Consider the following 23,873-nt stretch of genomic DNA (forward strand, 5'->3'; position numbering starts at 1 on the left):
GAGCCAGAATTTGGCTCCAAAATATGGCTCAGGCCTCGAATTTGGGATGTTTGGGATATTTTGAAAAATGCAGGGGGGATTGGGACAAATGTGACCAAACGCAGCTTTCAGGACTTGGCATATGTTGGGTATAAAAAGTCGTAATTTCAAACTGCGAATACTTGAATAGAGCCAGAATTTGGCTCCAAAATATGGCTCAGGCCTCGAATTTGGGATGTTTGGGATATTTTGAAAACGGCAGGGGGGTTTGGGACAAATGTGACCAATTGCCGCTTTCAGTACTTGGCATATGTTGGGTATATAAAGACGTAATTTCAAACTGCGAATACGTGCAGAGAGCCTGAATTTGGCTCCCAAATATGGCTCAGGCCTCGAAATTGGGATGTTTGGGAGATTTTGAAAACTGCAGGAAGGTTTGAGCCAAATGTGACCAAATGCCGCTTTCAGTACTTGGCATATGTTGGGTATAAAAAAGTCGTAATTTCAAACAACGAATACGTGCAGAGAGCCAGGATTTGGCTCGAAAATATTGCTCAGTCCTCGAAATTGGGATATTTGGGATATTTCGAAAACTGCAGGGGAGTTTGTGCAAAATGTCACTCTCTGGCGCTTTCAGGACTTGGCATATGTTGGGTATAAAAAGTCGTAATTTCAAACTGCGAATACGTGCATTGAGCCAGAATTTGGCTCCAAAATATGGCTTAGGCCTCGAAATTGGGATGTTTGGAATATTTTGAAAACTGCAAGGGAGTTTGTGCAAAATGTGACTCACTGTCCGCTTTCAGGACTTGGCATATGTTGGGTATAAAAATTCGTAATATCAAACTGCGAATACGTGCATAGAGCCAGAATTCGGCTCCAAAATATGGCTCAGGCCTGGAAATTGGGATGTTTTGGATATTTTGAAAATTGCAGGGGGGATTGGGACAAATGTGACCAAACGCCCCTTTTAGTACTTGGCATATGTTGGGTATAAAAAAGTCGTAATTTAAAACAGCGAATACGTGCAGAGAGCCAGAATTTGGCTCGAAAATATGGCTCAGGCCTCGAAATTGGGATGTTTGGGATATCTTGAAAATTGCAGGGGGGATTGCACAAATGTGACCAAACGCCCCTTTTAGTACTTGGCATTTCAAACTGCGAATGCATACAGAGAGCCTGAATTTGGCTCCAAAATATGTCTCAGGCCTCGAAATTGGGATGTTTGGGATATTTTGAAAACTGCCGGGAGGTTTGGGACAAATGTGACCAAACGCTGCTTTCAGTACTTCGCATATGTTGGGTATAAAAAGTCGTAATTTCAAACTGCGAATACGTGCAGAGAGCCAGAATTTGGCTCCAAAATATGGCTCAGGCCTCGAATTTGGGATGTTTGGTATATTTTGAAAAATGCAGCGGGGATTGGGACAAATGTGACCAAACGCAGCTTTCAGTACTTGGCATATGTTGGGTATAAAAAATTCGTAATTTCAAACTGCGAATACGTGCAGAGAGCCAGAATTTGGCTCCAAAATATGGCTCAGGCTTCGAATTTGGGATGTTTGGGATATTTTGAAAACTGCCGGGAGGTTTGGGACAAATGTGACCAAACGCTGCTTTCAGTACTTCGCATATGTTGGGTATAAAAAGTCGTAATTTCAAACTGCGAATACATGCAGAGAGCCAGAATTTGGCTCCAAAATATGGCTCAGGCCTCGAATTTGGGATGTTTGGGATATTTTGAAAAATGCAGGGGGGATTGGGACAAATGTGACCAAACGCCGCTTTCAGTACTTGGCATTTGTTGGGTATAAAAAATTCGTAATTTCAAACTGCGAATACGTGCAGAGAGCCAGAATTTGGCTCCAAAATATGGCTCAGGCCTCGAATTTGGGATGTTTGGGATATTTTGAAAAATGCAGGGGGGATTGGGACAAATGTGACCAAACGCAGCTTTCAGGACTTGGCATATGTTGGGTATAAAAAGTCGTAATTTCAAACTGCGAATACTTGAATAGAGCCAGAATTTGGCTCCAAAATATGGCTCAGGCCTCGAATTTGGGATGTTTGGGATATTTTGAAAACGGCAGGGGGGTTTGGGACAAATGTGACCAATTGCCGCTTTCAGTACTTGGCATATGTTGGGTTTGAAAAGTCGTATTTCAAACTGCGAATACGTGCAGAGAGCCTGAATTTGGCTCCAAAATATGGGTCAGGCCTCGAAATTGGGATATTTAGAATATTTTGAAAACTGCAGGGGGGTTTGGGACAAATGTGACCAATTGCCGCTTTCAGTACTTGGCCTATGTTGGGTTTGAAAAGTCGTATTTCAAACTGCGAATACGTGCAGAGAGCCTGAATTTGGCTCCAAAATATGGCTCAGGCCTCGAAATTGGGATATTTGGGATATTTTTAAAACTGCAGGGGAGTTTGTGCAAAATGTGACTCACTGCCGCTTTCAGGACTTGGCATATGTTGGGTATAAAAAGTCGTAATATAAAATTGCGAATATATGCATAGAGCCAGAATTTGGCTCCAAATTATGACTCAGGCCTCGAAATTGGGAAGTTTGGGATATTTTGAAAACTGCAGGGGAGTTTGGGACAAATATGACCAAACGCCGCTTTCAGTATTTGGCATATGTTGGGTATAAAATGTCGTAATTTCAAACTGCGAATACGTGCAGAGAGCCAGAATTTGGCTCCAAAATATGGCTCAGGCCTCGATATTGGGATGTTTGGGACATTTTGAAACCTGCAGGAATGTTTGGGACAAATGTGACCAAACGCCGCTTTCAGTACTTCGCATATGTTGGGTATAAAAAAGTTGTAATTTCAAACTGCGAATACTTGCAGAGAGCCAGAATTTGTTTCCAAAATAAGGCTCAGGCCTTGAAATTGGGATGTTTGGGATATTTTGAAAACTGCAGGGGAGTTTGTGCAAAATGTGACTCACTGCTGCGTCTAATACTTGGCATATGTTGGGTATAAAAAGTCGTAATATAAAACTGCGAATACTTGCAGAGAGTCAGAATTTGGCTCCAAAACATGGCTCCGGCCTCGAAATTGGGACTTTAGGGATATTTTGAAAACTGCAGGGAAGTTTGGGACAAATGTGACCAAACGCCGCTTTCTGTAGTTGGCATATGTTAGGTATAAAAAAGTCGCAATTTCAAACTGCGAATACGTGCAGAGAGCCAGAATTTGGCTCCATATTATGGCTCAGGCCTCGAAATTGGGATATTTGGGATATTTTGAAAACTGCAGGGGAGTTTGTGCAAAATGTGACTCACTGCCGCTTTCAGGACTTGGCATATGTTGGGTATAAAAAGTCGTAATATAAAATTGCGAATTTGTGCATAGAGCCAGAATTTGGCTCCAAAATATGGCTCAGACCTCGAAATTGGGATGTTTGGGTTATTTTGAAAACTGGAGGGAGGTTTGGGACAAATGTGACCAAACGCTGCTTTCTGTAGTTGGCATATGTTAGGTATAAAAAAGTCGCAATTTCAAACTGCGAATACGTGCAGAGAGCCAGAATTTGGCTCCATAATATGGCTCAGGCCTCGAAATTGGGATATTTGGGATATTTTGAAAACTGCAGGGGAGTTTGTGCAAAATGTGACTCACTGCCGCGTCAAGTACTTGGCATATGTTGGGTATAAAAAGTCGTAATATCACACTGCGAATACGTGCAGAGAGCCAGAATTTGGCTCCAAAATATGGCTCAGGCCTCGAAATTGGGATGTTTGGGATATTTTGAAAACTGCAAGGAGGTTTGGGACAAATGTGACCAAACACCGCTTTCAGTAGTTTGCATATGTTGGGTATAAAAAAGTTGCAATATCAAACTGCGAATACGTGCAGAGAGCCAAAATTAGGCTCCAAAATATGGCTCAGGCCTCGAAATTGGGATATTTGGGATATTTCGAAAACTGCAGGGGAATTTGTGCAAAATGTGACTCACTGCCGCTTTCAGGACATGTCATATATTACTTTAAAAAGTCGTAATTTCAAACTGCGAATACGTGCAGAGAGCCAGAATTTGGCTCCAAATTATGACTCAGGCCTCGAAATTGGGAAGTTTGGGATATTTTGAAAACTGCAGGGGAGTTTCGGACAAATATGACCAAACGCCGCTTTCAGTACTTGGCATATGTTGGGTATAAAAAGTCGTAATTTCAAACTGCGAATACGTGCTGAGAGCCAGAATTTGGCTCCAAAATATGGCTCAGGCCTCGATATTGGGATGTTTGGGACATTTTGAAACCTGCAGGAATGTTTGGGACAAATGTGACCAAACGCCGCTTTCAGTACTTCGCATATGTTGAGTATAAAAAAGTCGTAATTTCAAACTGCGAATACGTGCAAAGAGCCAGAATTTGTTTCCAAAATAAGGCTCAAGGCCTCGAAATTGGGATGTTTGGAATATTTTGAAAATTGCAGGGGAGTTTGTGCAAAATGTGACTCACTGCTGCGTCCAATACTTTGCATATGTTGGGTATAAAAAGTCGTAATATCAAACTGCGAATACGTGCAGAGAGCCAGAATTTGGCTCCAAAACATGGCTCCGGGCTCGAAATTGGGATTTTAGGGATATTTTGAAAACTGCAGGGAGGTTTGGTACAATTGTGACCAAACGCCGCTTTCTGTAGTTGGCATATGTTAGGTATAAAAAGTCGTAATTTCAAACTGCGAATACGTGCAGAGAGCCAGAATTTGGCTCTAAAATATGACTCAGGCCTCGAAATTGAGAAGTTTGGGATATTTTGAAAACTGCAGGGGATTTTGGGACAAATATGACCAAACGCCGATTTCACTACTTGGCATACGTTGGATATAAAAAGTCATAACTTAAAACTGCGAATACGTGCAGAGAGCTAGAATTTGGCTCCAAAATATGGCTCAGGCCTCGAAATTGGGATATTTGGGATTTTTCGAAAACTGCAAAGGAGTTTGTGCAAAATGTGACTCATTGCCTCTTTCAGGACTTGGTATATGTTGGAATTAAAAAGTCGTAACTTCAAACTGCGAATACGTACAGAGAGCCTGAATTTGGCTCCAAAATATGGCTCAGGCCTCGAAATTCGGATATTTGGGATATTTCGAAAACTGCAGGGGAGTTTGTGCAAAATGTGACTCACTGCCGCTTTCAGGACTTGGCATATATTACTTTAAAAAGTCGGAATTTCAAACTGCGAATACGTGCAGAGAGCCAGAATTTGGCTCCAAATTATGACTCAGGCCTCGAAATTGGGAAGTTTGGGATATTTTGAAAACTGCAGGGTGGTTTGGGATAATTGTGACCAAACGCCGCTTTCTGTAGTTGGTATATGTTGGGTATAAAAAAGTCGCTATTTCAAACTGCGAATACGTGCAGAGAGCCAGAATTTGGCTCCAAAATATGGCTCAGGCCTTGAAATTGGGATATTTTGGATATTTCGAAAACTGCAGGGGAGTTTGTGCAAAATGTGACTCACTGCCACTTTCAGGACTTGGCAAATGTTAGGTATAAAAAATCGTAATTTCAAACTGCGAATACGTGCAGAGAGCCAGAATTTGGCTCCAAAATATGACTCAGGCCTCGAAATTGAGAAGTTTGGGATATTTTGAAAACTGCAGGGGAGTTTGGGACAAATATGACCAAACGCCGCTTTCACTACTTGGCATATGTTGGGTATAAAAAGTCATAAATTAAAACTGCGAATACGTGCAGAGAGCCAGAATTTGGCTCCAAAATATGGCTCAGGCCTCGAAATTGGGATATTTGGGATTTTTCGAAAACTGCAGGGGAGTTTGTGCAAAATGTGACTCATTGCCTCTTTCATGACTTGGCATATGTTGGGTATAAAAAGTCGTAATATCAAACTGCGAATACGTGCATATAGCCAGAATTTGGCTCCAAAATATAGCTCAGGCCTCGAAATTGGCATGTTTGGGATATTTTGAAAACTGGAGGGAGGTTTGGGATAAATGTGACCAAACGCCGCTTTCACTACTTGGCTATTGTTGGGTATAAAAAGTCGTAACTTCAAACTGCGAATACGTACAGAGAGCCTGAATATGGCTCCAAAATATGGCTCAGGCCTCGAAATTGGAATATTTGGGATATTTTGAAAACTGCAGGGGAGTTTGTGCAAAATGTGACTCACTGCCGTTTTCAGGACTGTGCATATGTAAGGAATAAAAAGTCTCAATTTTAAACTCCGAATACGTGCAGAGAGCCAGAATTTGGCTCCAAAATATGACTCAGGCCTCGAAATTGGTTAGTTTGGGATATTTTGAAAACTGCAGGAGAGTTTGGGACAAATATGACCAAACGCCGCTTTCAGTACTTGGCATATGTTGGGTATAAAAAGTAGTAATTTCAAACTGCGAATACGTGCAGAGAGCCAGAATTTGTTTCCAAAATATGGCTCAGGCCTAGAAATTGAGATGTTTGGGATATTTTGAAAACTGCAGGGGAGTTTGTGCAAAATGTGACTCACTGCTGCGTCCAATACTTTGCATATGTTGGGTATAAAAAGTCGAAATATCAAACTGCGAATACGTGCAGAGAGCCAGAATTTGGCTCCAAAATATGGCTCAGGCCTCGAAATTGGGATATTAGGGATATTTTGAAAACTGCAGGGAGGTTTGGGACAAATGTGACCAAACGCCGCTTTCAGTAGTTGGCATATGTTGGGTATAAAAAAGTCGCAATTTCAAACTGCGAATACGTGCAGAGAGCCAAAATTTAGCTCCAAAATATGGCTCAGGCCTCGAAATTGGGATATTTGGGATATTTTTAAAACTGCAGGGGAGTTTGTGCAAAATGTGACTCACTGCCGCTTTCAGGACTTGGCATATGTTGGGTATAAAAAGTCGTAATATAAAATTGCGAATATATGCATAGAGCCAGAATTTGGCTCCAAATTACGACTCAGGCCTCGAAATTGGGAAGTTTGGGATATTTTGAAAACTGCAAGGAGGTTTGGGACAAATGTGACCAAACGCCGCTTTCTGTAGTTGGCATATGTTAGGTATAAAAAAGTCGCAATTTCAAACTGCGAATACGTGCAGAGAGCCAGAATTTGGCTCCAAAATATGGCTCAGGCCTCGAAATTGGGATGTTTGGGATATTTTGAAAACTGCAAGGAGGTTTGGGACAAATGTGACCAAACACCGCTTTCAGTAGTTTGCATATGTTGGGTATAAAAAAGTTGCAATATCAAACTGCGAATATGTGCTGAGAGCCAAAATTTGGCTCCATAATATGGCTCAGGCCTCGAAATTGGGATATTTGGGATATTTCGAAAACTGCAGGGGAATTTGTGCAAAATGTGACTCACTGCCGCTTTCAGGACATGTCATATATTACTTTAAAAAGTCGTAATTTCAAACTGCGAATACGTGCAGAGAGCCAGAATTTGGCTCCAAATTATGACTCAGGCCTCGAAATTGGGAAGTTTGGGATATTTTGAAAACTGCAGGGGAGTTTCGGACAAATATGACCAAACGCCGCTTTCAGTACTTGGCATATGTTGGGTATAAAAAGTCGTAATTTCAAACTGCGAATACGTGCAGAGAGCCAGAATTTGGCTCCAAAATATGGCTCAGGCCTCGATATTGGGATGTTTGGGACATTTTGAAACCTGCAGGAATGTTTGGGACAAATGTGACCAAACGCCGCTTTCAGTACTTCGCATATGTTGGGTATAAAAAAGTCGTAATTTCAAACTGCGAATACGTGCAAAGAGCCAGAATTTGTTTCCAAAATAAGGCTCAGGCCTCGAAATTGGGATGTTTGGAATATTTTGAAAACTGCAGGGGAGTTTGTGCAAAATGTGACTCACTGCTGCGTCCAATACATTGCATATGTTGGGTATAAAAAGTCGTAATATCAAACTGCGAATACGTGCAGAGAGCCAGAATTTGGCTCCAAAACATGGCTCCGGCCTCGAAATTGGGATTTTAGGGATATTTTGAAAACTGCAGGGAGGTTTGGGACAATTGTGACCAAACGCCGCTTTCTGTAGTTGGCATATGTTGGGTATAAAAAAAGTCGCAATTTCAAACTGCGAATACGTGCAGAGAGCCAGAATTTGGCTCCAAAATATGGCTCAGGCCTCGAAATTAGGATGTTTGGGATATTTTGAAAACTGCTGGGGAGTTTGTGCAAAATGTGACTCTCTGCCGCTTTCAGTACTTGGCATATGTTGGGTATAATAAGTTGTAATTTCAAACTGCGAATACGTGCAGAGACCCAGAATTTGGCTCCAAAATATGGCTCAGGCCTCGATATTGAGATGTTTGGGACATTTTGAAACCTGGAGGAATGTTTGGGACAAATGTGACCAAACGCCGCTTTCAGTACTTCGCATATGTTGGGTATAAAAAAGTCGTAATTTCAAACTGCGAATACGTGCAGAGAGCCAGAATTTGTTTCCAAAATAAGGCTCAGGCCTCGAAATTGGGATGTTTGGAATATTTTGAAAACTGCAGGGGAGTTTGTGCAAAATGTGACTCACTGCTGCGTCCAATACTTTGCATATGTTGGGTATAAAAAGTCGTAATATCAAACTGCGAATACGTACAGAGAGCCAGAATTTGGCTCCAAAACATGGCTCCTGCCTCGAAATTGGGATTTTAGGGATATTTTGAAAACTGCAGGGTGGATTGGGACAATTGTGACCAAACGCCGCTTTCTGTAGTTGGCATATGTTGGGTATAAAAAAGTCGCTATTTCAAACTGCGAATACGTGCAGAGAGCCAGAATTTGGCTCCAAAATATGGCTCAGGCCTTGAAATTGGGATATTTTGGATATTTCGAAAACTGCAGGGGAGTTTGTGCAAAATGTGACTCACTGCCGCTTTCAGGACTTGGCAAATGTTAGGTTTAAAAAATCGTAATTTCAAACTGCGAATACGTGCAGAGAGCCAGAATTTGGCTCCAAAATATGACTCAGGCCTCGAAATTGAGAAGTTTGGGATATTTTGAAAACTGCAGGGGAGTTTGGGACAAATATGACCAAACGCCGCTTTCACTACTTGGCATATGTTGGGTATAAAAAGTCATAACTTAAAACTGCGAATACGTGCAGAGAGCCAGAATTTGGCTCCAAAATATGGCTCAGGCCTCGAAATTGAGATATTTGGGATTTTTCGAAAACTGCAGGGGAGTTTGTGCAAAATGTGACTCATTGCCTCTTTCAGGACTTGGCATATGTTGGGTATAAAAAGTCGTAATATCAAACTGCGAATACGTGCATATAGCCAGAATTTGGCTCCAAAATATAGCTCAGGCCTCGAAATTGGGATGTTTGGGATATTTTGAAAACTGGAGGGAGGGTTCGGATAAATGTGACCAAACGCCGCTTTCACTACTTGGCATATGTTGGGTATAAAAAGTCGTAACTTCAAACTGCGAATACGTACAGAGAGCCTGAATATGGCTCCAAAATATGGCTCAGGCCTCGAAATTGGGATATTTGGGATATTTTGAAAACTGCAGGGGAGTTTGTGCCAAATGTGACTCACTGCCGTTTTCAGGACTGTGCATATGTTAGGTATAAAAAGTCTCAATTTCAAACTCCGAATACGTGCAGAGAGCCAGAATTTGGCTCCAAAATATGACTCAGGCCTCGAAATTGGTTAGTTTGGGATATTTTGAAAACTGCAGGAGAGTTTGGGACAAATATGACCAAACGCCGCTTTCAGTACTTGGCATATGTTGGGTATAAAAAGTAGTAATTTCAAACTGCGAATACGTGCAGAGAGCCAGAATTTGGCTCCAAAATATGGCTCAGGCCTCGATATTGGGATGTTTGGGACATTTTGAAACCTGCATGGAATGTTTGGGACAAATGTGACCAAACGCCGCTTTCAGTACTTCGCATATGTTGGGTATAAAAAAGTCGTAATTTCAAACTGCGAATATGTGCAGAGAGCCAGAATTTGTTTCCAAAATATGGCTCAGGCCTAGAAATTGAGATGTTTGTTATATTTTGAAAACTGCAGGGGAGTTTGTGCAAAATGTGACTCACTGCTGCGTCCAATACTTTGCATATGTTGGGTATAAAAAGTCGTAATATCAAACTGCGAATACGTGCAGAGAGCCAGAATTTGGCTCCAAAACATGGCTCCGGGCTCGAAATTGGGATTTTAGGGATATTTTGAAAACTGCAGGGAGGTTTGGTACAATTGTGACCAAACGCCGATTTCTGTAGTTGGCATATGTTAGGTATAAAAAGTCATAATTTCAAACTGCGAATACGTGCAGAGAGCCAGAATTTGGCTCCAAAATATGACTCAGGCCTCGAAATTGAGAAGTTTGGGATATTTTGAAAACTGCAGGGGATTTTGGGACAAATATGACCAAACGCCGATTTCACTACTTGGCATACGTTGGATATAAAAAGTCATAACTTAAAACTGCGAATACGTGCAGAGAGCTAGAATTTGGCTCCAAAATATGGCTCAGGCCTCGAAATTGGGATATTTGGGATTTTTCGAAAACTGCAAAGGAGTTTGTGCAAAATGTGACTCATTGCCTCTTTCAGGACTTGGTATATGTTGGGTATAAAAAGTCGTAACTTCAAACTGCGAATACGTACAGAGAGCCTGAATTTGGCTCCAAAATATGGCTCAGGCCTCGAAATTCGGATATTTGGGATATTTCGAAAACTGCAGGGGAGTTTGTGCAAAATGTGACTCACTGCCGCTTTCAGGACTTGGCATATATTACTTTAAAAAGTCGGAATTTCAAACTGCGAATACGTGCAGAGAGCCAGAATTTGGCTCCAAATTATGACTCAGGCCTCGAAATTGGGAAGTTTGGGATATTTTGAAAACTGCAGGGGAGTTTGGGACAAATATAACCAAACGCCGCTTTCAGTAGTTGGCATATGTTGGGTATTAAAGGTCGTAATTTCAAACTGCGAATACGTGCAGAGAGCCAAAATTTGGCTCCAAAACATGGCTCAGGGCTCGATATTGAGATGTTTGGGACATTTTGAAACCTGGAGGAATGTTTGGGACAAATGTGACCAAACGCCGCTTTCAGTACTTCGCATATGTTGGGTATAAAAAAGTCGTAATTTCAAACTGCGAATACGTGCTGAGAGCCAGAATTTGTTTCCAAAATAAGGCTCAGGCCTCGAAATTGGGATGTTTGGAATATTTTGAAAACTGCAGGGGAGTTTGTGCAAAATGTGACTCACTGCTGCGTCCAATACATTGCATATGTGGGTATAAAAAGTCGTAATATCAAACTGCGAATACGTGCAGAGAGCCAGAATTTGGCTCCAAAACATGGCTCAGGCCTCGAAATTGGGATTTTAGGGATATTTTGAAAACTGCAGGGAGGTTTGGGACAATTGTGACCAAACGCCGCTTTCTGTAGTTGGCATATGTTGGGTATAAAAAAAGTCGCAATTTCAAACTGCGAATACGTGCAGAGAGCCAGAATTTGGCTCCAAAATATGGCTCAGGCCTCGAAATTAGGATGTTTGGGATATTTTGAAAACTGCTGGGGAGTTTGTGCAAAATGTGACTCTCTGCCGCTTTCAGTACTTGGCATATGTTGGGTATAATAAGTTGTAATTTCAAACTGCGAATACGTGCAGAGACCCAGAATTTGGCTCCAAAATATGGCTCAGGCCTCGATATTGAGATGTTTGGGACATTTTGAAACCTGGAGGAATGTTTGGGACAAATGTGACCAAACGCCGCTTTCAGTACTTCGCATATGTTGGGTATAAAAAAGTCGTAATTTCAAACTGCGAATACGTGCAGAGAGCCAGAATTTGTTTCCAAAATAAGGCTCAGGCCTCGAAATTGGGATGTTTGGAATATTTTGAAAACTGCAGGGGAGTTTGTGCAAAATGTGACTCACTGCTGCGTCCAATACTTTGCATATGTTGGGTATAAAAAGTCGTAATATCAAACTGCGAATACGTACAGAGAGCCAGAATTTGGCTCCAAAACATGGCTCCTGCCTCGAAATTGGGATTTTAGGGATATTTTGAAAACTGCAGGGTGGATTGGGACAATTGTGACCAAACGCCGCTTTCTGTAGTTGGCATATGTTGGGTATAAAAAAGTCGCTATTTCAAACTGCGAATACGTGCAGAGAGCCAGAATTTGGCTCCAAAATATGGCTCAGGCCTTGAAATTGGGATATTTTGGATATTTCGAAAACTGCAGGGGAGTTTGTGCAAAATGTGACTCACTGCCGCTTTCAGGACTTGGCAAATGTTAGGTTTAAAAAATCGTAATTTCAAACTGCGAATACGTGCAGAGAGCCAGAATTTGGCTCCAAAATATGACTCAGGCCTCGAAATTGAGAAGTTTGGGATATTTTGAAAACTGCAGGGGAGTTTGGGACAAATATGACCAAACGCCGCTTTCACTACTTGGCATATGTTGGGTATAAAAAGTCATAACTTAAAACTGCGAATACGTGCAGAGAGCCAGAATTTGGCTCCAAAATATGGCTCAGGCCTCGAAATTGAGATATTTGGGATTTTTCGAAAACTGCAGGGGAGTTTGTGCAAAATGTGACTCATTGCCTCTTTCAGGACTTGGCATATGTTGGGTATAAAAAGTCGTAATATCAAACTGCGAATACGTGCATATAGCCAGAATTTGGCTCCAAAATATAGCTCAGGCCTCGAAATTGGGATGTTTGGGATATTTTGAAAACTGGAGGGAGGTTTCGGATAAATGTGACCAAACGCCGCTTTCACTACTTGGCATATGTTGGGTATAAAAAGTCGTAACTTCAAACTGCGAATACGTACAGAGAGCCTGAATATGGCTCCAAAATATGGCTCAGGCCTCGAAATTGGGATATTTGGGATATTTTGAAAACTGCAGGGGAGTTTGTGCCAAATGTGACTCACTGCCGTTTTCAGGACTGTGCATATGTTAGGTATAAAAAGTCTCAATTTCAAACTCCGAATACGTGCAGAGAGCCAGAATTTGGCTCCAAAATATGACTCAGGCCTCGAAATTGGTTAGTTTGGGATATTTTGAAAACTGCAGGAGAGTTTGGGACAAATATGACCAAACGCCGCTTTCAGTACTTGGCATATGTTGGGTATAAAAAGTAGTAATTTCAAACTGCGAATACGTGCAGAGAGCCAGAATTTGGCTCCAAAATATGGCTCAGGCCTCGATATTGGGATGTTTGGGACATTTTGAAACCTGCATGGAATGTTTGGGACAAATGTGACCAAACGCCGCTTTCAGTACTTCGCATATGTTGGGTATAAAAAAGTCGTAATTTCAAACTGCGAATATGTGCAGAGAGCCAGAATTTGTTTCCAAAATATGGCTCAGGCCTAGAAATTGAGATGTTTGTTATATTTTGAAAACTGCAGGGGAGTTTGTGCAAAATGTGACTCACTGCTGCGTCCAATACTTTGCATATGTTGGGTATAAAAAAGTCGTAATTTCAAACTGCGAATACGTGCAGAGAGCCAGAATTTGGCTCCAAAACATGGCTCCGGCCTCGAAATTGGGATTTTCGGGATATTTTAAAAACTGGAGGGAGGTTTGGGACAAATATGACCAAAAGCTGCTTTCAGTACTTGGCATATGTTGGTATAAAAAAGTCGCAATTTCAAACTGCGAATACGTGCAGAGAGCCAGAAATTGGCTCCATAATATGGCTCAGGCCTCGAAATTATGATATTTGGGATATTTTGAAAACTGCAGGGGAGTTTGTGCAAAATGTGACTCACTGCCGCTTTCAGGACTTGGTATATGTTAGGTATAAAAAGTCGTAATATCAAACTTCGCATACGAGCATAGAGCCAGAATTTGGCTCCAAAATATGACTCAGGCCTCGAAATTGAGAAGTTTGGGATATTTTGAAAACTGCAGGGGAGTTTGGGACAAATATGACCAAATGCCGCTTTCAGTACTTGGGATATGTTGGGTATAAAAAGTCGCAATTTCAAACTGCGAATACGTGCAGAGAGCCAGAATTTGGCCCCAAAATATGGCTCAGGCCTCGAAATTGGGATATTTCGAGAACTGCAGGGGAGTTTGTGCAAAATTTGACTCACTGCCGCTTTCAGTACTTGGCATATGTTGGGTATAAAAAGTCGCAATTTCAAACTGCGAATACGTGCAGAGCAACCTGTCCTCTTAAAAAGAACGTCAACATTTGCCGTTTGACTCTACGGCTGTTTTTGGACGTTATTTTGTGTAAAACTACGTCTATTTTCGCTTCCATGGACTATCTCTTGTTATACAATGAAATACCACACTCTTATTATTCTATAACTCACTGACTATGCTCTGATATTTGTTCTTCAAGTAAAAATATATATATTTTTGCCTTAATTAGGCCATAATCCAGAAAATTCCAGCCTATCGATCTTTATATTTAGGAAAACATCTAATAAATTTGGAAATGAATTTTTCGTTCGCCGACAGTTGCCTGTTACTATTTAACCCTCTATGCTGTAATGTCGCTGGTCATTGTGACTTTCCCAGGATTTATACATGTTTTGTAGTAGCATTTAGTCAGACTACAGTAATTTAACTAATGGGAAACCTCTATAGTTGTCGTAAATTAATAATAATCATTTATCAAATAATAAATTAGCAAACATATGCAACATTTTATGTTACGACTTTTCGGGTAGGCCGTTCTGTTTGTTTACAACCCCAATGGTTCAAAATACACAATACTTTTAATATATAAGTGACTAAGTATGCTCTAATATATGGTCCTCAATGAAAATTATCGTTTTTTTTTGTTAATTTGTCCATAATGAATAAGATTCCTTACTGTTGATCTTTATATTAAGAAAAACATCTAAACAAATTGGTATTGTGTTTTCGTTCAGATAAAGTTTCCAGATACTATTTCCTAGTTATCAATTAATGTAGGTGGTTATTTTAATTCGCGGCTACCAGGGGCTTTCTCCCATTATACAATATAAATGTACTCACTAACTATTCTCTGGTATCTGTTCTTCAAGTAAAATTACCTATTTTTTTGTTTAATTAGTCCATAATTCATAAAATTCCTTCAGGTCGATCTTTATATTTAGAAAAACATCTAATCAATTTGGAATTTAATTTTTCGTTCACCTACAGTTACCAGCTACTATTTCATTGTTATATTTTATGTCGCTGGTCATTACAATTTTCCAAGAATTTAAACAGCTAAACAGCAAGTAGCATCTTGTTAGAGTACAGGAATTTAACTATGGAGAACCTCGATAGCTGCCGAAAATTATTAATGATTATATATGTAATTTAAAATAATGAATTATATACCATTTCTTATGTTACGTCTTTGGCGGGTAGGCGGTTCTGCGGGTTTACAACCGAATTGTTTAAAAATCACACTATTTTAAATGTATGAGTCACTAGTATGCTCTGATATATGTTCTGCAATGAAAATAAAGATTGTTTTGTTGTTAATTACTCCATAAATGTGTAATGTGTTAATTCAGTCTAAAATCTTTTTGCAACGTTTATATGCGATTTACGTAGCTGGAAACTACCTAATATTTAAAAATAATAGTTACAACATTCTATTAATATATAATGTTGAAATAAATATCACACAAAGTCTGTATATCTGTTTTTAGATGTCTTATAAAAAAATTTTTTTAAATAGTATTAATGATGTTTGTGAATCTTGAGTAAAAATTATGTTATTTATTATTAATCTAATTGTTATTATTTTAAGTAAAAGAATTGCAAGTATTCGCATAACCACGGGATCTCTGTTTGTGTATGAATGCACGGATTTGTTTTTGTTATGAGAGGGACGCCTTAGAAAGCATGGTGTAGGCCACCTGTGGCTCGCATCCGATCCCACGATCGTCGTCGCCCCTAAATCAACACAACAGGTATTTAGTATTTACGATTATAATAAGTAATATTTCTTTTATAATAATATTGCAGCAGGTGGTGTAGTGGTAGGACACTCGCCTGGCGTTCCGCGAGCGCTATGTCATGGGTTCGTATCCTGGCCGGGGAGGATTTACTGGGCGCAATTCCTTAACTGTAGCCTCTGTTTAACGCAACAGTAAAATGTGTACTTGGATGAAAAAACGATTCCTCGCGGCGGGGATCGTATTCCAGGGACCTGCCCGAAACGCTACTCGTACTAGTGGCTGTACAAGAATGTAACAACTTTTTTATATATCTCAGGTTAGGGGCTAGGCATTTACACTCTTAGGTCAGCAAACTAGCTAGAAGGTTAGACTATTAGACTCCACTGGTCAATCGGGGCCCTGCATGACTCAGCTTATCCTAACCTAGCCCAGCTTAAACCATCTTAGCATAGTTCATTCTAGCTGTGCATAGTGCTTGCACAGCCTTGCTTATCCTAGTTTACCTCTTCCTAGCCTACCGTAGCCAAGCCTATCCCAGTATACCCTTACCTAGTCTTGCCTAGCCTAACCCTGCCTTGCTTTTAAACATGACCAGTCCTTCCTACCCTAGCCAAGCCCTGACCAGCTTAGCCAAGCCAATCCCTGCCTAGATTTAGCATAGCCTTGCCTTTTTATTAATATATAGAGGGTACCACCTCTGGTTGAGTTTGTAGGAACCCTCCACTTATAGGGTTGAGGGTTCCATATATATATATATATATATATATATATATATATATATATATATATATATATATATATATATATATATATATATATATATGTCGTACCTAGTAGCCAGAACGCACTTCTCGGCCTACTATGCAAGGCCTGATTTGCCTAATAAGCCAAGTTTTCCTGAATTATTATATTTTCTCAATTTTTTTTCTTATGAGATGATAAAGCTACCCATTTCATTATGTATGAGGTCAATATTTTTTTATTGGAGTTAAAATTAACGTAGATATATGACCAAACCTAACCAACCCTACCTAACCTAACCTAACCTAACCTAACCTATCTTTTTAGGTTAGGTTAGGTTAGGTAGCTGAAAAAGTTAGGTTACGTTTGGTTAGGTAGGTTAGGTAGTCGAAAAACAATTAATTCATGAAAACTTGGCTTATTAGGCAAATCCTGCCTTGCATAGTAGGCAGAGAAGTGCGTTCTGGCTATTAAGTACGACATATATATATATATATATATATATATATATATATATATATATATATATATATATATATATATATATATAATATAAATAATGTGTGTGTAAACATGCCACGTGTGTGTAAATCACAAAAATTAACACTTGATGAAAAATGTGACAGTGTCAGACCACGGAGGAAGAATTGAAACAGGAATTTCCTTAAGTACTTTCATATATTAATACATCTTCAGAAGGAATAATTTTTTATATAAATTAAATAAAAAAAATCATTCCTCCATCGTCTGACACTCATATATATATATATATATATATATATATATATATATATATATATATATATATATATATATATATATATATATATATAATGTGTGTGTGTGTGTGTACTCACCTAGTTGTGCTTGCGGTGGTTGAGCTCTGGCTCTTTGTCCCGTATGTATGTATTCATATATATATATATATATATATATATATATATATATATATATATATATATATATATATATATATATATATATATATGCGAACAAGCCTGAATGGTCCCCAGGACAATATGCAACTGAAAACTCACACCCCAGAAGTGACTCGAACCCATACTGCCAGGAGCAACGCAACTGGTATGTACAGGGACGCCTTAATCCGCTTGACCATCACGACCAGACATAAGGAAGTGATAGCCGAGGCTATTTGACCCACTTCCCCGCTGGCACTCAGATGGTAATCTTGGGCATAGCATTTTATCAAATCACCTCATTTTTGGGGCAACACGTGAGGAACACAAATGCGAACAAGCCTGAATGGTCCCCAGGACAATATGCAACTGAAAATTCACACCCCAGAAGTGACTCGAACCCAATACTGCCAGGAGCAACGCAACTGGTATGTACAGGGACGCCTTAATCCGCTTGACCATCACGACCAGACATAAGGAAGTGATAGCCGAGGCTATTTGACCCACTTCCCCGCTGGCACTCGGATGGTAATCTTGGGCATAGCATATGGGTTCGAGTCACTTCTGGGGTGTGAGTTTTCAGTTATATATATATATATATATATATATATATATATATATATATATATATATATATATATATTAATATTATATATCCTGCCTGAAATGCTGCGTGTACTAGTAGCTTTACAAGATTTTGTGGTTATTCTCTATATCTGGTTCACCTAACAGTAAATAAGTACCTGGGAGTTAGACAGCTGCTATGGGCTGCTTCCTAGGGATGTGTGTGTGTGTTTGTATTCATGTTGAATTTTACAAAGTAGGAAGAGATGTTTGTAAAAAAAAAAATCAAATATTTTTGAAAGTATAAGTAGATTTGATATTTTTCTCTAATTGTTTATTTCTGCTGTCTCGCCTCCTTTATAAAATGGCATCATTCTTGCTTTTTTAAGGATATCAGGAAAAGTAAGGCACTCCAGAGATTTGTTGACTCCTTCCTAGTGTTGCCTAGCCCAGCCCAGCCTAGACAAGGCAGGCTGGGCATCCTAGCCTCACGCAGCTTAGCCCCAACCTACATGTAGCATCCCAGTCCATCCTAAGTGATCATTACCTTACTGGCTGTGTTTTCTCTTCAGCCCTGAATGTAATGTGGTGGAACATAAGCAGATACATATCAGGTCTTAGAGAATCTGTACTTCATACATTTCTTAATAATGTCTCACAAATATTTAAATAATTAAAAAAAAATTGTATAATAACTTCATATTATTCTTGCAATTTATTTTTGCATTTTTTTTTATACAAAATTTACATTTTAAAAGATTACCTCTATTTTTAGATTGATGACTTGAAGACTACAGTGCCATCCACAGCAAATCATGGTCTTAAAATATCTCCTAGCAATGACGAGACCAATTTTCACAGAGATCAAATTTTTGCTAAGCAGTAATCACAGGTAAATATATATTATATATATAATATTATATATATAAAATTTACTACTTCATTGCTCAAAGCGCCTTTAGACATTCTGAGAGTTGTGCTATTTTATTAATTAATTAATTAGGCTATATTTTAATGTTTTGTAATGTTTTCATTACTTTTTTTGTTTTGAAATATAAATTGTTGAGTTTTGAAACATTTTGACATTAACTATACCTGAATATTTATAAACAAAAAAATACCAGAACTATGTCCTTGACAATTGCACTAAGAAGTCTTTGCCAAAATCAGGTGCTCAGTGCAGTAGTTAAAAACTTAAAAGTTGTACCACCTCTGGTGCAAGATTAGGGACCCATAGCCTCAGAGAAGAAAATAGAGAGTACTCAGAGAAGGCCTTGAATAATAGGCAGGCTGTTTGTCTGTGTTTCGACGGTAAGCTTGCTGACACCAAATGTAGTTACCTAAGTGTAGTTACAGGATTAGAGCTACGCTCGTGGTGTCCCGTCTACCCAGCATTCTTTGTCACATAATGCTTTGAAACTACTGACGGTCTTGGCCGCCACCACCTTCTCACTTAACTTGTTCCAACCGTGTACCACTCTGTATGCGAAAGGAAATTTTTTTATATTTCTTTGGCATCTTTGTTTAGTTAGTTTAAATCTATGACCTTTTGTTCTTGAAGTTCCAGGTCTCGGGAAATCTTCCCTATTGATTTTATCAATTCCTGTTACTATTTTGTACATAGTGATTTTATCACCTCTTTTTGTTGTCTTCTAGTTTTGGCATATTTAATGCCTCTGACCTCTCCACATAGCTCTTGCCCTTTAGTTCTGGGAGCCACTTAGTAGCATGTCTTTGCACCTTTTCCAGTTTGTTGATGTGCTTCTTAAGATATGGGCACCACACAACCGCTACATATTCTAGCCTTGGCCGAGCAAAACTCGTGAACAATTTCTTTAGTATTTCGCCATCCATGTATTTAAACAAAATTCTGAAGTTAGAAAGTGTGGCATTGGCTCCTCACACAACGTTCTTTATGTGGGCCTCAAGTGATAGTTTTCTATCTAGAATCAACCCTAGACCTCTTTCTTTTATCAGAATTATATAAAGATTTCTCACATAATTTGTAGGTTGTGTGGGATCTATGTTCTATTCCACATTCCATAACATGGCATTTATTCACATTAAATTTCATTTGCCAAGTGGTGCTCCATATACTTATTTTGTCCAGGTCTTCTTGAAGGGCATGACAATCATCTAAATTTCTTATCCATCCCATTATCTTAGCATCATCAGCAAACATGTTTATATAATTCTGTATTCCAACTGGTAGATCATTTATGTAGACAATGAACATTTCTGGTGCATGTACTGTGGTACTCCACTTGTGACACTTCTCCAGTCCGATTGCCTCTGATTACTGCCCTCATTTTTCTATCAGTCAGAAAATTTTTCATCCATGTTAGAAGCTTACCTGTCACCCATCCAAAATTTTCTAGTTTCCAGAACAACCTCTTATGTGGAACTCTGTCGAAAGCCTTTTTTATGTCTAGATAGATGCAGTCGACCCAACTACCTTTTTCCTTTAAAATCTCTGTGGCTCAATCATAGAAACTGAGTAAATTCGATACACAGGATCTTCCAGATCGAAAACAATACTGTCTGTGTGATATTATATAATTTCTCTCAAGGTGTTCTACCCATTTAGTTTTTAGTTTTTATTTTTTTTTTTCAATCCTTTCACTGTTACACTTGTCAATGATTCAGGTCTATAACTGAGAGAGGTGGGGTCTTCCCTGTTGCCACTTTTGTAGATTGGAACTATGTTAGCCTTTTTCCACATGTTTGCTATGACTCCTGTACACAGGGATGCCTGAAAGATCAGGTGAAGTGGAAGGCTGAGCTCAGATGCACATTCTCTCAGAACCCATGGTGAAACTCCATCTGGACCAACTGCTTTGTTCTTACTTAGCTACTTTAGCATATCTTCCACTTCATCTCTAGACACCTCTATACGCTCTATGATGTTCTCAGAAATTCTTATTGTGTCTGGTTCTCTTAAGATTTCATTTTGTATAAACACACTTTGGAACTTTTGGTTTAATGTTTCAGACATTGCATTATCATTTTCTGTGAATCTGTTTCCTATTTTCAACCTCTGGATATTATCCTTTACCTGCAATTTGTTGTTTATGAATTTGTAGAATAGGCCCAGTTCTGTTTTACATTTATCCATTATCCCTTTTTAAAAATTTCTTTCTGCCTCTTCCCTTACTGCTGTATAGTTGTTTCTCGCATCTTTGTATCGCTGGTATGATTGGGGGTTTGGCTTCTTTCTATTTTGATACTTGCTTGATGGGGTTCTGCTCTTCTACCCCCCAAGCCCGGCCCGAGGCCAGGCTCGACTTGTGAGAGTTTGGTCCACCAGGCTGTTGCTTGGAGCGGCCCGCAAGGCCACATACCCACAACATCCCGGCTGATCCGGAACTTCTCTTAGAAAACAGTCCAGTTTTCTCCTGAAGATGTCCACGGTTGTTCCGGCAGGAACAACCGTGCAACCGTGCTCTGAAGGGGAAAGTGAATACTGAGCAGTACTCGAGACAGGACAACATAAGTGACTTCAAGAGTACAACCATTGTGATGGGATCCCTGGATTTGAAATTTCTCATAATCCATCCGATCAGGCCGACGCAATATTTGCTTGGTTACGCTCCCTAAACGTTAGATCGTCGGACATCATTATTCCCAAATCCTTGACATGCTGTTTTTCTACTATGGGAAGATTCGATTGTGTTTTGCACCCTGTATTATGTTTCAGATCCTCATTTTTGCCGTACCTGAGTACCTGAAATTTATCACTGTTAAACATCATGTTATTTTCTGCTGCCCAATCGAAAACTTTGTTGACATCTGCTTGTAGTTTTTCAATGTCTTTCATTCCATTTTTGTGTCTTTTGGTCTGTGGCCCTCTCTCAATTTCTGTTGAACCAATCCTGTTTTCTGGCCCTGCATCTCTGTTTTGGTATGAATGTTTGTGTGCCTTCATTGTATATTTTGCAAAATTTGGCATACATTTAATTTACTTCCCTGTCTAGCAACAAGTCTGCCTAATTACTTATTAAAAAAAATTTGAAGTTCCCCATAGTGACCTCTCTCTCTTGAAATCAAGTTTATCAACTGTTTCAATGTCCCCATTTTCTGTGTGTGTGTGTTTGGAGGCTAAGCTTGCTGATACCATGTGTGTGTGTGTGTGTTTGGAGGCTAAGCTTGCTGATACCATGTGTGTGTGTGTGTTTGCAGGCTAAGCTTGCTGATACCATGTGTGTGTGTGTGTTTGGAGGCTAAGCTTGCTGATACCATGTGTGTGTGTGTGTTTAGAGGCTAAGCTTGATGATACCATGTGTGTATTTGGAGGCTAAGTTTGCTGATACCATATGTGTGTGTGTGTTTGGAGGCTAAGCTTGCTGATACCATGTGTGTGTGTGTGTTTAGAGGCTAAGCTTGATGATACCATGTGTGTATTTGGAGGCTAAGCTTGCTGATACCATGTGTGTGTGTGTTTGGAGGCTAAGCTTGCTGATACCATGTATGTGTGTGTGTTTAGAGGCTAAGCTTGCTGATACCATGTGTGTGTGTGTGTTTAGAGGCTAAGCTTGCTGATACCATGTGTGTGTGTGTGTTTAGAGGCTAAGCTTGATGATACCATGTGTGTATTTGGAGGCTAAGCTTGCTGATACCATGTGTGTGTGTGTTTGGAGGCTAAGCTTGCTGATACCATGTATGTGGGTGTGTGTGTGTGTGTGTTTGGAGGCTAAGCTTGCTGATACCATGTATGTGTGTGTGTGTGTGTGTGTTTGGAGGCTAAGCTTGCTGATACCGTTTATGTGTGTGTGTGTGTGTTTAGAGGCTAAGCTTGATGATACCATGTGTGTATTTGGAGGCTAAGCTTGCTGATACCATGTGTGTGTGTGTGTTTGGAGGCTAAGTTTGCTGATACCATGTGTGTGTGTGTGTGTTTAGAGGCTAAGCTTGATGATACCATGTGTGTATTTGGAGGCTAAGTTTGCTGATACCATGTGTGTGTGTGTGTTTGGAGGCTAAGTTTGCTAACACCGTGTGTGTACTCACCTGTTTAAATAATAATAGGGGTGTGTACCACCTCTGGTGCAATTGTAGGGACCCACAGCCTTGAAGAAAATAAAGAGTATTCAGAGAAAACCTTGTGGATTCTCACTGAACACTAATCTTTTCTTCTCCTATCACCCTTCTTATTTTGTTTTATGCTGTATTCTATTATATATCATATAAATACATAGCCAAATGGCAATATTTATTATGTCTATACAAAAAGAAGACATCCACTTTATTTTTTTTCTCTCCTTTGTTTCTATGTGGATTTTGTTGTGACTAATGATTCTCCTCCTTCCCATCAACAGGTCTTCCTCACTGGGCTTGCTCGGCTTTTGTGTTACTGTGAGGGTGCCATCATCGTTTACCCTTCAAGACTGACTCATGCTGGCATTGCATTTGTGGACTTCCCTTCACAGTAAACAGTCCTCCATATGGTGATTGTCCAGGGCAAGCAGGGTGTGACTGCCATCTTGGAGAAGCAGGGTCTTTTAATATGAAGAATCTTCCGTCTTCTCTACTTACGCCAGCTTGTGCCGGCCTTGCATTCTTGTTACTTCATGGCCCTTGGGCCTTTTTTATTTATTTTACATAATAAATTTTTTTATTAATACCCGTGTTTCACAAGAGATCCTTAACATTTTAAGCACCAATTGTATTGACTAATGTACGTCTTGTAACCTTTAAGACATAAATAGACAAGACATAGATAAATGAGTGAATAATACTGAGTGACTAGGTTAGGGCGAGGAACATAGTACAGTGTCTGGCTTTGGAAGAATGCCTACTGTTTTAGAAACCTTATTGCCATGATCATA

General features: G+C 39.6%; 1 long non-coding RNA gene across 1 annotated transcript; it reads left to right on the forward strand.

Moving 5' to 3' along the window:
* Positions 1-15,702: 15,702 nt before the first annotated feature.
* Positions 15,703-23,668, forward strand: LOC138358262 (uncharacterized). The gene is made up of 3 exons (XR_011225301.1): positions 15,703-15,838; positions 18,824-18,940; positions 23,364-23,668. It is a non-coding gene; the product is annotated as an uncharacterized lncRNA (long non-coding RNA).
* Positions 23,669-23,873: the final 205 nt, after the last annotated feature.

This window comes from Procambarus clarkii, chromosome 1, assembly GCF_040958095.1.
Source record: "Procambarus clarkii isolate CNS0578487 chromosome 1, FALCON_Pclarkii_2.0, whole genome shotgun sequence".
Taxonomy (NCBI): domain Eukaryota; kingdom Metazoa; phylum Arthropoda; class Malacostraca; order Decapoda; family Cambaridae; genus Procambarus; species Procambarus clarkii.